The sequence below is a fragment of the Littorina saxatilis genome, linkage group LG3 (genome assembly GCF_037325665.1).
Source record: "Littorina saxatilis isolate snail1 linkage group LG3, US_GU_Lsax_2.0, whole genome shotgun sequence".
Classification (NCBI taxonomy): domain Eukaryota; kingdom Metazoa; phylum Mollusca; class Gastropoda; order Littorinimorpha; family Littorinidae; genus Littorina; species Littorina saxatilis.
The window spans coordinates 1,466,409-1,479,833 of NC_090247.1; the positions used below are offsets into that span (position 1 = coordinate 1,466,409).

The 13,425-nt window shown below is 39.5% G+C and overlaps 1 protein-coding gene across 1 annotated transcript in view; it reads right to left on the minus strand.

Moving 5' to 3' along the window:
• The window catches only part of LOC138961366 (uncharacterized), a 146,517-nt gene that overhangs the window by 116,703 nt on the left and 16,389 nt on the right, over positions 1–13,425 (minus strand). The window contains exon 2 of the mRNA XM_070332982.1: positions 9,501–9,598. The gene's annotated coding sequence lies outside the window, so the exon portion shown is untranslated. The remainder of the gene's footprint in view (positions 1–9,500; positions 9,599–13,425) is intronic.

A 13,425-nucleotide genomic window follows, 5' to 3' on the forward strand; every position in this document is an offset into this window, starting at 1 on the left:
TGGCACAAGTGTTTAAATGAAACGTTTTGAACACTTTGTGACAATTTCCATAGTTCTGCTGGCACTAGTGTTTAAATGAAACGTTTTGAACACTTTGTGACAATGTCCATAGTTCTGCTGGCACTAGTGTTTAAATGAAACGTTTTGAACACTTTGTGACAATGTCCATAGTTCTGCTGGCACTAGTGTTTAAATGAAACGTTTTGAACACTTTGTGACAATGTCCATAGTTCTGCTGGCACTAGTGTTTAAATGAAACGTTTTGAACACTTTGTGACAATGTCCATAGTTCTGCTGGCACAAGTGTTTAAATGAAACGTTTTGAACACTTTGTGACAATGTCCATAGTTCTGCTGGCACTAGTGTTTAAATGAAACGTTTTGAACACTTTGTGACAATGTCCATAGTTCTGCTGGCACAAGTGTTTAAATGAAACGTTTTGAACACTTTGTGACAATTTCCATAGTTCTGCTGGCACTAGTGTTTAAATGAAACGTTTTGAACACTTTGTGACAATTTCCATAGTTCTGCTGGCACTAGTGTTTAAATGAAACGTTTTGAACACTTTGTGACAATTTCCATAGTTCTGCTGGCACTAGTGTTTAAATTACACGTGCACATGCCTCTGTCGCTAGTTTAACTATGCACTATGGTGTAAAGTCGCTAGTTTAACTATGCACTATGGTGTAAAGTGTTCAAAACTGACTTTTTTCAGAAATGTATTTAGAATGTGTTAACTTCTGTTTAGAGTGATAGCTAGTTTTACTTTAACGATTTGAGACTCAATTAAAGTACTTGAGGGTTGCACACGTGAACAGTCATGGTAATGATTCAATATATTACCCTGCATGCATCACGCATTTGAAAGAGACAGAAAAGGAAAACAAATGCAACGCTCTAGACATATTGTCTGCTTGCGGAAGTTTTTCTTTCAGTCAAAACATTAGTTACATGTTGCGGAATAAGTCAAAATATTAGTTACATGTTGCGGAATAAGTCAAAACATTAGTTACATGTTGCGGAATAAGTCAAAACATTAGTTACATGTTGCGGAATAAGTCAAAACATTAGTTACATGTTGCGGAATAAGTCAAAACATTAGTTACATGTTGCGGAATAAGTCAAAACATTAGTTACATGTTGCGGAATAAGTCAAAACATTAGTTACATGTTGCGGAATAAGTCAAAACATTAGTTACATGTTGCGGAATAAGTCAAAACATTAGTTACATGTTGCGGAATAAGTCAAAACATTAGTTACATGTTGCGGAATAAGTCAAAACAATGATGCTGTCATGTCAGTGTCACGATTTGAGGGGTTCACATTTTATGCCTCTTCTCTTGGTGTGTTGTCTCATCCACTCGTCCACACATTCTCTTTCTTTTTCTCATATCTCAACTAACGCAATCAAACAGTTGTTCCAACATGTTTAAAACATTGTTGGAACCATGTAAGCTCTACTTCTTTTTCCTTCCTCCAACCGAGGGGTCGCGTCCCCACTCCGGCTCCGCCGTATACGGTCTTGCTGAAAAATTGCATTGCGTTCAGTTTCATTCTGTGAGTTCGACAGCTTGACTAAATGTTGTATTTTCGCCTTACGCGACTTGTTTGTTTTTGCTAGCTCAGACTTCGTAGTTGTAAAATCGATAATTATCATACTTAATAGCCAGTAATTGAGACGAAAATGTTAACTCAACACAAAATTACATTAAAAAAGTCACACATACAAATATTTTTCTCGTCGAACATTGCTCTCTTCCGACAGTTGCAAAAATCTAAAACATTTGTCTTATGACATTAATATTGAAAGAGAAACAGGGACATGCGTAAAGAAAGAGAGAGAAGCAAACAATGCGATACGCCCACAGGAATGTACGTGCATTGTCTCAGGTAAAACATGATCTTTGCTGCCGTATGAATACAATACACCGATGCTTTTTCAAACCGCCAACCGCATTAGCCACACAACTGCTGATAGGGGAGGGGGGAGGGGGGGGAGGGTGGAGGCGGGGCAGACAGACAGACAGATATACAGAGACAGGGAGATTGAGCCTGACAGAGAAATGAGAGAGAGAGAGAGAGAGAGAGAGAGAGACAAACAGAGACAGAGACAGAGAGAAACAGAGAGAGAGAGAGAGAGAGAGAGAGAAACAGAGACAGAGACAGAGACAGAGAGAAACAGAGAGAGACGAGAGAGAGAGAGAGAGAGAGAGAGAGAGAGAGAGAGAGAGAGAGAGAAACAGAGACAGAGACAGAGACAGAGAGAAACAGAGAGAGACGAGAGAGACAGGGACCTGCGAAGAAGAAAACAAGTCGCGTAAGGCGAAATTACTACATTTAGTCAAGCTGTGGAACTCACAGAATGAAACTGAACGCACTGCTTTTTTCACAATGACCGTAGTCCGCCGCTAGTGCAAAAGGCAGTGAAAGTGACGACCCTGTTTAGCGCGGTAGCGGTTGCGCTGTGCTGCATAGCACGCTTTACTGTACCTCTCTTCGTTTTAACTTTCTGAGCGTGTTTTTAATCCAAACATATCATATCTATATGTTTTTGGAATCAGGAACCGACAAGGAATAAGATGAAAGTGTTTTTAAAACGATTTCGGAAATTTAATTTTAATCATAATTTTTATATTTTTAATTTTCAGAGCTTGTTTTTAATCCGAATATAACATATTTATATGTTTTTGGCATCAGAACACGATGAAGAATAAAATAAAAGTAATTTTGGATCGTTTTATAACAAAATAATTTTAATTACAATTTTCAGATTTTTAATGACCAAAGTCATTAATTAATTTTTAAGCCTCCATGCTGAAATGCAATACCGAAGTCCGGCCTTCGTTGAAAATTGCTTGGCCATATTTTCAATCAATTTGATTGAAAAATGAAGGTGTGACAGTGCCGCCTCAACTTTTACAAAAAGCCGGATATGACGTCATAAAAGACATTTATCGAAAAAATGAAAAAAAATGTCTGGGGATATCATACTCAGGAACTCTCATGTAAAATTTCATAAAGATCGGTCCAGTATTTTACTCTGAATCGCTCTACTCACACACACGCAGACACACACACACACACACACACACACACACACACACACACACACACACACACACACACACACACACACACACACACACACACACACACACACACACACACATACATACACCACGACCCTCGTCTCGATTCCACCTTTATGTTAAAACATTTAGTCAAAACTTGACTAAATGTAAAAAGACCAACAAACAAAACGGCATTACCTGTCAAACAAAAGACAGGTATATGAATACACCACACCGATGCAATTTCATTCCGTCCTACGCCTTAGCACAGCATGTCCGTAAATCTACAAAATCAATTTAGCAAACGAACAAAAAGCCGACAAACTTGAACAACAAGAAAAGAAAATGCCCATACGACTCACTTTCGTCTCAAGGAATATGAACCAGACACAAATTATCTGCTCAAATTATGTTATAAATCGTTTAGAAAATGACAACTTCATTGCTTTGGACCCATACTCTATCCCATTGCGACCTTTCCCAGGATCAAACAGACTTACATTTAGAGGTCATGAAATCCTCGAAGTTTGTAAAGTTTTGAAGTCATGGCATTGAAAATGGAGAAAATAATCGTTTTTCATTTTTGGATCCAAACCTGACCCCACTGTAACCTTGAAATGCGTTGAGGGTTAACTCATTTGGGTCATGTCTGGAGGTCATCAAACTCTGCAAGTATGTAAGTTCAAAAGCTCTATATAGCTTGACAAAAAGTCCTAATTTTCCTTTAATGACCCGAACTCGACCCCTCTTTTGCCTTGAAATTTGATAGATAAAGGTCAACCAAACTAGGGTCATATCTGGAGGTCATCAAACGCAAGAATTGTGAATGAAAGTTTCAAAGCTTTTGCTCCAAAAATGTTCCAGAACTCGATAACAAGACTTGGATCATGTCATGATGACATCAAACCCTAGAAGTATGTAAAATTATAAAAATCTAGCTTCAAAAACATCCAGAACTCGATAACAAGACTTGGATCATGTCATGATGACATCAAACCCTAGAAGTATGTAAAGTTATAAAAATCTAGCTTCAAAATCATCCAGAACTCGATAACAAGACTTGGATCATGTCATGATGACATCAAACCCTAGAAGTATGTAAAGTTATAAAAATCTAGCTTCAAAAACATCCAGACCTTGATAACAAGACTTGGATCATGTCATGATGACATCAAACCCTAGAAGTATGTAAAGTTATAAAAATCTAGCTTCAATAACACCCCAGGAAACCTCAACGGTCCATTGTTTTGTTCTGGGAGGGATGTATGGACGGCCATCATGCAAACAGATGAATTGCTAACCGATTAAACCATCATCCAAAAGTCCCCACTCTCTCCAGGAAGCAGGCCGGCTGTTGATACTTAGTGTACATGTCCAAGTGTCTCATGTTAAAGCCTCGGCAGGTCCGTGGTTGTTTACATTGATGATCGTTTACACGGGAAGGTATACATCTTAAGCTGAATAAACTGATGCAGATACGTACGAAAATTGAATAAATGCTTGTGACATGACTAAACTGATAAACGTTACTGACAAACTGGACGCAAGAGCGTCGCAATTCATTCAATATTTTCTCAGTTTGTTTCTTAAAGGTGGTAACACCAGGTTTTGTACAACTAGGTTAAGGGACTGTTCTCAGGAACAGCGATTTAAACAAAAGTTACACACAGTTTCTAAACAGTTAAAGATACTTTACCTCCCGTTTTAACTGTCCCCATGTAGGCCACCACAGAGGCCTGACTGGACTGTTACACCAAATGACAGCATCCTTCCACGAACCAACACGTCAACAGCCTGTCTGCTTCCTGTTGTTAGTTACGAAATTGATTCATTCAGAAAACAAACTCCCAAATCTGCACAGAAAGCTAGCAGGCTGTTTTGGGGGGAGGTAACTGTCCAGGTGGAAGGATGACCTTACCCCACGTAAAGTGCTGGCACACTTTCTACTAATTGTCCACCAACTTCAGTTGGTTTGAAATCGCTACGGAGTCGCTGAGATCAAATCGGCGAAACGCTTGCCATGTGAACGGTCCCCACGATTTAGCTCCGATTTAGCAGCGACTTGAAAACTCAGTCGTTGAGCGCTGCTCGACTACTCAGCGATTTTCAAGCGACTTGCAACACTCTTTTGTTATTGCGCTTTCCGAGTGGGTCGGGTCTAGCCAAAAAACAATGAATGCGACCGGACAAGGTTGAAGTACAAATCAGCTGAGAATCGTTGCTGAAAACTAGGCTGAGCGTTTGCGCTGTTCACATGTGCCGCGATTTTCTACTGACTTGCTTCTGACCACCACAACAGCAACAACAACAACAAAAACCAAAAACAAAACCCTCGAAAAAAACATCCGGAAAAGAACGCTTGAAAGTTGTTGAAAAGTTGTGATGAGAACAGCACTTAAAATACTCGACAGGTCTGGCTAACAAGACGGTCTGCACGGAAACGGAAAGGATCGTATCTTTCAACAACAGACGTTTTCGTTGCGCAGAAGTGATGGAAACTGTGACATTTCTCTGCTATAAGTATAAAGTAAACTATTGTCTACATTAAAACAACGTTTTCATAATAAAGATGATTGTACCGGTTTTATTTTCCGTAAATTAATTTCTCTTGCATATCAGCTTTGGTCCACTGGGAAATGGAGAAAAAAAAGTTCGAAAGGTTCAAATAATCTTCTTGAATGACATACTTGGACTTATCTCAAAAGAAAAGAAAATTAAATTAGAAAAGTGATATTGAATATATGTAACTTCTTTTAGACCTTTCGAGTTGGCTTGATGAAATGCTGGACACACAGTTCTTGTTTGCGTGTACACGCACGCACACACGCACGCACGCACCCACGCCCGCATGCACGCACGCGGACACGCACGCACGCACCCACGCCCGCATGCACGCACGCGGACACGCACACACACACACACACACACACACACACACACACACACACACATTATCGTATCACCTTACACGGCTGAAAGCAATTTGCGAAAATTACAATCTTAAGTCGTAAACTGAGCTTCATTTACATGGTTCATGGCGTGAAGTCAATATTAACAGCTGTTGTGTTTTCAGCGTAGCAATAGGGTCCGATATTTAGACGAGACAAGTATAATGCCGACGAGTCGAAGACGAGTCGCATTATACTTGTTCGAGTCTAAATATCGGACCCTATTGCTACGCTGAAAATACAATAGCGATTATATAGCTGTTCTGACCTTGATTTGTTGTTCCAAACTTACAAAATGACAGTTTTTGTGTCGATGCGTTGATCTCAGGTTTGGATAGCAGACGGGCGGGGATGTAGCTCAGTCGGTAGTGCGCTGGATTTGTATCCAGTTGGCCGCTGTCAGCGTGAGTTCGTCCCCACGTTCGGCGAGAGATTTATTTCTCAGAGTCAACTTTGTGTGCAGACTCTCCTCAGTGTCCGAACACCCCCGTGTGTACTCGCAAGCACAAGACCAAGTGCGCACGAAAAAGATCCTGCAATCCATGTCAGAGTTCGGTGGGTTATAGAAACACGAAAATACCCAGCATGCTTCCTCCGAAAACAGCGTATGGCTGCCTAAATGGCGGGGTAAAAAACGGTCATACACGTAAAATTCCACTCGTGCAAAAAACACGAGTGTACGTGGGAGTTTCAGTCCACGAACGCAGAAGAAGAAGAAGAAGATAGCAGACGCCGTTTCTTATGCGCATTAGTTTTGCCCCACACTGACTTTGGAAAAACCCTCGATTTGACAACACAGCTGTAAAACAGCTTTTTACATTTAGTCAAGTTTTGACTAAATATTTTAACATCGAGGGGGAATCGAAACGAGGGTCGTGGTGTATGTGCGTGTGTGTGTCTGTGTGTGTGTGTGTGTGTGTGTGTGTGTGTGTGTGTGTGTGTGTGTGTGTGTGTGTGTCTGTCTGTCTGTCTGTCTGTGCGTGTGTGTGTAGAGCGATTCAGACTAAACTACTGGACCGATCTTTATGAAATTTTACATGAGAGTTCCTGGGAATGATATCCCCGGATGTTTTTTTCTTTTTTTCGATAAATGTCTTTGATGACGTCATATCCGGCTTTTTGTAAAAGTTGAGGCGGCACTGTCACACCCTCATTTTTCAATCAAATTGATTGAAATTTTGGCCAAGCAATCTTCGACGAAGGCCGGACTTCGGTATTGCATTTCAGCTTGGTGGCTTAAAGATTAATTAATGACTTTGGTCATTAAAAATCTGAAAATTGTACAAAAATAATTATTTTATAAAACGATCCAAATTTACGTTCATCTTATTCTTCATCATTTTCTGATTCCAAAAATGTTATATTCGGATTAAAAACAAGCTCTGAAAATTAAAAATATAAAATTTATGATCAAAATTAAATTTTCGAAATCAATTTAAAAACACTTTCATCTTATTCCTTGTCGGTTCCTGATACCAAAAACAGTTTACATACCAGTCACTAGCGAGAAACGCGTGGACAAGGAGCACAGACAGACAAGCTTAGACAGACAAACATATATATAGACAGAGAAATATATAGACAGAGAAACATATAGACAGAGAAACATATAGACAGCGAAACATATAGACAGAGAAAGCACGATCAGAGGATAATATAAAATAAAGAGATATGAAGAGAAAGAAAGAATCAAAACTTGACTAAATGTAAAAACATTGCGAGAATAAAATGCTTGTGCAGAATAGATCTAATATCTAATTGCCTGCGTGCCACATGTACACGTTAATGAAATGATAAGATTACGTCAATACGAACGCAATAGAAATTGCTATTTTGGAGCTGAGGGTGTACATTTCACACATAAACCACAATTTCTGAAACAACGTGCTGCATATATGTCATTGCTTGAAATCCAAAACAGAAAGATTGCTAAAATGTAAAGTACAAAACCAAGTCAAAAATTAAACAAGTCGCTTAAGGCGAAAATACAATATTTAGTCAAGTAGCTGTCGAACTCACAGAATGAAACTGAACGCAATGCCATTTTTCAGCAAGACCGTATACTCGTAGCACCGCATGGCAAAGGCAGTGAAATTGACAAGAAGAGCGGGGTAGTAGTTGCGCTAAGAAGGATAGCACGCTTTTCTGTACCTCTCTTTGTTTTAACTTTCTGAGCGTGTTTTTAATCCAAACATATCATATCTATATGTTTTTGGAATCAGGAACCGACAAGGAATAAGATGAAAGTGTTTTTAAGTTGATTTCGACAATTTAATTTTGATAATAATTTTTATATATTTAATTTTCAGAGCTTGTTTTTAATCCGAATATAACATATTTATATGTTTTTGGAATCAGAAAATGATGGAGAATAAGATGAACGTAAATTTGGATCGTTTTATAAATTTTTATTTTTTTTTTACAATTTTCAGATTTTTAATGACCAAAGTCATTAATTAATTTTTAAGCCACCAAGCTGAAATGCAATTACGAAGTCCGGGCTTCGTCGAAGATTACTTGACCAAAATAATTTTAACCAATTTGGTTGAAAAATCAGGGCGTGACAGTGCCGCCTCAACTTTCACGAAAAGCCGGATATGACGTCATCAAAGACATTTATAAAAAAAATGAAAAAAAGTTCGGGGATTTCATACCCAGGAACTCTCATGTCAAATTTCATAAAGATCGGTCCAGTAGTTTAGTCTGAATCGCTCTACACACACACACAGACAGACACACACACACACACACACACACACACACACACACACACATACACCACGACCCTCGTCTCGATTCCCCCCTCTACGTTAAAATATTTAGTCAAAACTTGACTAAATATAATTAAAAAAGAAGCAAGAAACATTAGTTATTAGAGGGTTAATAATCTTGGACAAAACTAAACATTCACAACTTTTTCACAACAATTTTTTTATTTTTTTTGTCTATGCTTTAACGTACAAATTTAACAACTAATCTGACTTACTTTCCTTTTTTTAATATTTGTTTCCATTATGATTTTAGTCATGCAACAAATTAATGGCGAAGCAACTGCTAGCTTACATTGTTTCCTCTCATAAGGTGACACATCGACCTTTAGGCCTTATATAAAAAGCATGTGTCTGTTTCTTTAAAAGAAAAAAAGGCTGTCACGGAAAATCGTTCACAAAATATTCCTTATACATGAGAAAACAAAATCCCATTTACTCACACAGAAAATGTTCATTCAGGTAGGTTCATGAACAGAGAGGATTTAGCCCCACAGCTCATCCCCGAAATTGAAATGAACAGTGATTAATTAGAATCTAACAATCAACTCTATATACAGAAGCAACTAACAAGAAAAATATGTGTCTACACGCTAATTTCCAACGAGTTCGAACACGAAATCACAGAAACACGCACGCACAACTAGTCGTAAGTGAAGCGCGCACATTAACAGGAAATCAGTGACAGTAAAGAAAGGGAGCATACTTATACCTGTTGAAAAGTCTGTGGAGGTGTGGGGATGCGCCAAATTTAAACACGATGTACACTTTGGCCTCCACAGTTCCGTGCTCACTGGCAGAGTTGTCCCCCTGCAACGACAATAAATAACCTGTAATACATCTTTTGGCGCCACCGTCTTTTCGTTAATAACTTCAGACAAAAAGATGATTAACAACCGTTTACATGAGTCTTGAAATATTGCACCACATTTTGTGACCTCACCGTGAATGCTTGCTTCTATACAAAGCCCTATTGTGGCCGTATCCCGGAGCTATGCAATTGTCGCTTTTGTCACACTTTTTGCGACATTGTAAAAGGACTTTGCGACATACTACGACTGCGGATAATGTGACAAAAGTCTGTCCTGCTTTATGGCTCTTGTGTCAAGTATCAGTTACAGTTCAAGAGTTTACGCCGGTTTTCAGAAATGCATCGTATGCACGAAGTTGAAGCTACATCCTACTTTATAGGGTTCACCACAAACTGTGTTTACAACTCTTGAAGGGAAAGGCCAATATTTTAATTATAAATGTGTGTGGTTTGTGTACGTGTGTACCTCATAAATGTCATATAGAATGAGTTTCTTGGGAAAAAAATCAGATAATATCTTGGTATGAGGCACTTGAACTGTGTGCATGCCTTAAGCGCATTATACTGCTCAATTGTTTTCACACAAAAATGACAGTTACGAGGAAAAAACGTAAGGCAAGGTCACAAGAGAAACATACAGAAATAAACGAATAAAAAAATAAAAAATACTCGAAAAGGGGAATTATCATTATCATTTATTTGTGGTGCGTTTCATTTACACTTCTTCTCCTGGTTAAAATGGGGTGGTACAGTTTAAAAGAGATGCAAAACATACTTCCTTGTTGCAAAAAGTAATGTTTTCTGAACAATGTTATACTGATGGGATCTGTTTGTTTTTGTACACGTTGAACACTATTAGTAAGTTTAGTAGGGTACAGAAATACGTTTTTTCTTTGAAAATTGCGGCATCTGGAAGAAACAACGAAAATTAAAAAAAAAATTTAAATTGTTGAAGCATTCGCCTTCTGATCCTAGATTGGATGCACATATTGCAAGCTGAGGAGTTGCAATCAAATCTAAAGAGAGAGCATAACTGCACATAAAACAATCATTTCTTTCACACAGAATCTTACATCCAGCAAAACCCAGCTCACAGTATAGAAACAGACGAAGACGCAGTGGAAGATGTCCCAATTAAGTAACCTTTCGTTGAATTTGTATTTAAACGTTGTTTAAAAAACCCACAATCCGACACCCGACAAAAAGCAGGTCACAGTATGCACTAACAGACGGAACAGTAGCAGAGAATATCACATGCATGTGAAGATGCAGCATTCGTGCACTGATGCTGTGGTCAGTATACCAGACCTCATACCAGCAGATAGCATTCACTAATACCAGTAAACTAAAACTGCAAAACGTCTTATAGGCAGCACGTGCTATCCGTGAATAAATAAGACCCACATATATCTCAGTGTCTCCCGAGCAAAGAGGACACTGCACGGTGGCTTTTATTTATCCACGCCTACCTCCATCGCCATAGCCAGCGACAGCGACGACGTCGACCACCGCCGCAAAACCCCACCACCACCACAGACAGCCTCACGGCACACCGCAGCGAGACACCCACCTCATCGTCGCCGACGATCATCGCCAGCGCCCGCACAACAACCACTGGTCCCGACCCTCCTGTTGTGCGGCCCGCCCCAATGCTGTGTGTCAGTCAAAGATCGCTGCGGCTGCGTTGGTGGCGGTAGCGGCGGTGGTGGTGGTCGTCGTTGTCGTAGTGTGGCGAGGGTTTGGTTTTTAGGCTGCAGGGGGAGGGTCAGTTTGATACACGTGCAGCCAGTGGCCTGGGGCGAGCGGGCAATAGGGGGCAGGAACGGTTTAAACGATCGGGGAGAGTTCGATGGAACAGTCCAGTCGTGTAGACATATCACTGAGACGTGTTTATCGCCGCAGTAGCTATACAGGTATATGATCGATGAAACGGTTGTAAAACCTGTAACGGTTCAAACGATCCGGACTCGGAGAGCGTTCGATGGATCAGACTTGTAGATATTTTACTGAGACGCTTTTATCGCCGCAGAAGTTCAGGTATATGAGGATAATGATGAAACGGTTGTAAAACTAGAACTTGAGATAACAAGAGTTTTCTCTTGTCCATGACGATGTATTGATTTTCAAGGATAATGCTGCACGCAAGGTGTTTACAATAATGCCATTGATGTTACGTTGTAGACAAATGAACCTTTCTTCCAAAGTGAACATGAAACGCCTGCAATACTAAAGCTACGGATAACAAGTGTTTTCTAGAGTCCGTTACGATGTATTGAATTTCAAAGATACTACGCAAGGTGTGAAATAATAGTGCCATATTAAGGCTCTTCTGTGAGAAAGGATCTTTCTTACAAGGTGAGGGTCAAATAGACAGACAGCCGGCCGGAGTGGATTGTCGAGGCAAGGGGTGCCGGGTGGGAGGGGTAGCAACGTCTAAAACGATCGTGACTCATGATGGGGAGAGCGTTCGATTGATCGTCAGTGTAGACACAAAATGAGAAGCGCGTATTGCTGTTTCAGTTACGGGTAAGGGGAATAAAACCGCTGTAAAACTAAGGTGTTCTCTATTGTGTATTACTGCGTGTTCTTTGTTGTTGTTGTTGATATTGATCACAATACATGTACATACAAACGAGTGTATTGTTAAAACAGACCTCACTGTTCTCTTCTTACACAATTGTTATTGACGTAGAAAAGTTATTTCCAAGAGACACTATATTGATGACATTGCAATAATTTGTCAAACACATAATGGTTTTGTTAATCTTTATTGAGGTAATGCGGCTGCCCAACATCCTCTCAAGTGCTTAAAAACGATGATAATCGGTTTAAAAATAGACCAGCAGGAAACTTAGCTTCCTAAACTGCTTCGAGAGTGTTTCCTGTTCCTTACTGCTGAAGACAGGCTTTCTGCTTCTGTGTGATTATTCCCTTAGATTAGAAAAAACTTTCCATTTGTGAAAAAAAAAAGGTTTTGTAATTTTTGGTTTGCAATGATCTCATAATTATCTTGGCCTAAGAAATTATTTAGGTTATTTCATTTAAGGCTACCTGTGAGTGTGCAGAAATTAATGTAATTGTCCCTGCTGTTTGAAAATTGAACAGGATCTCCACCCGCTTGTAGAAGTGCTTCTTTCGGCCTAAAACAACAGTGCGTACAATATAGCGCGCTATAAGCTCACCATGCTCTCACGTGTGGAAGTTTTAGCTTTCAATATTTGACTGAATGTATTACGGTAGACGGGAGAGGGAGGTGAGGGTGTGTGTATGTATGTGTGTGTGTGTGTATGTGTGTGAGTGAGTGTGTGTGTGTGCGTGCGTACGTGTGCGTGCGTTCGTGCGTGGTACGTGCGTTTGTGTGTGTGTGTGTGTGTGTGTGTGTTCAACCAGAAGAATATTTGTATGTGTGACATTTTTTATGTAATTATGTGTTGAGTTAACATTTTTGTCTCATTTACTGCACTGGCTATTAAGCAGGCTTTTATCGATTCTACAACAGTACTGCTTAGTCTGAGCTCGCCAAAAAACAAGGAGAGGACAAAATATCAAGAGAACAAAAATGACAAACAAGGGGGGGGGGGGGAGGGAGGAGGAAAGAAAGAAACAAATGTGTGGGCTTCTAACATGCTTGATGCTTTCGCTTTAGTTCCAAAATTAACGTTTTCGACAAACTCTCCTGTATTTGTCATTAAGGTAGTTAGTGAGGCTACGGGAATCCAGTTGTAGCTTTACAGCACAATTGTTTTTAATAACAGTTAATTAAATTTTTGTTTGAAATTGAAATTGCAATTTGAGATTGAAAGATGATCGCATTGTATTCTGTTTT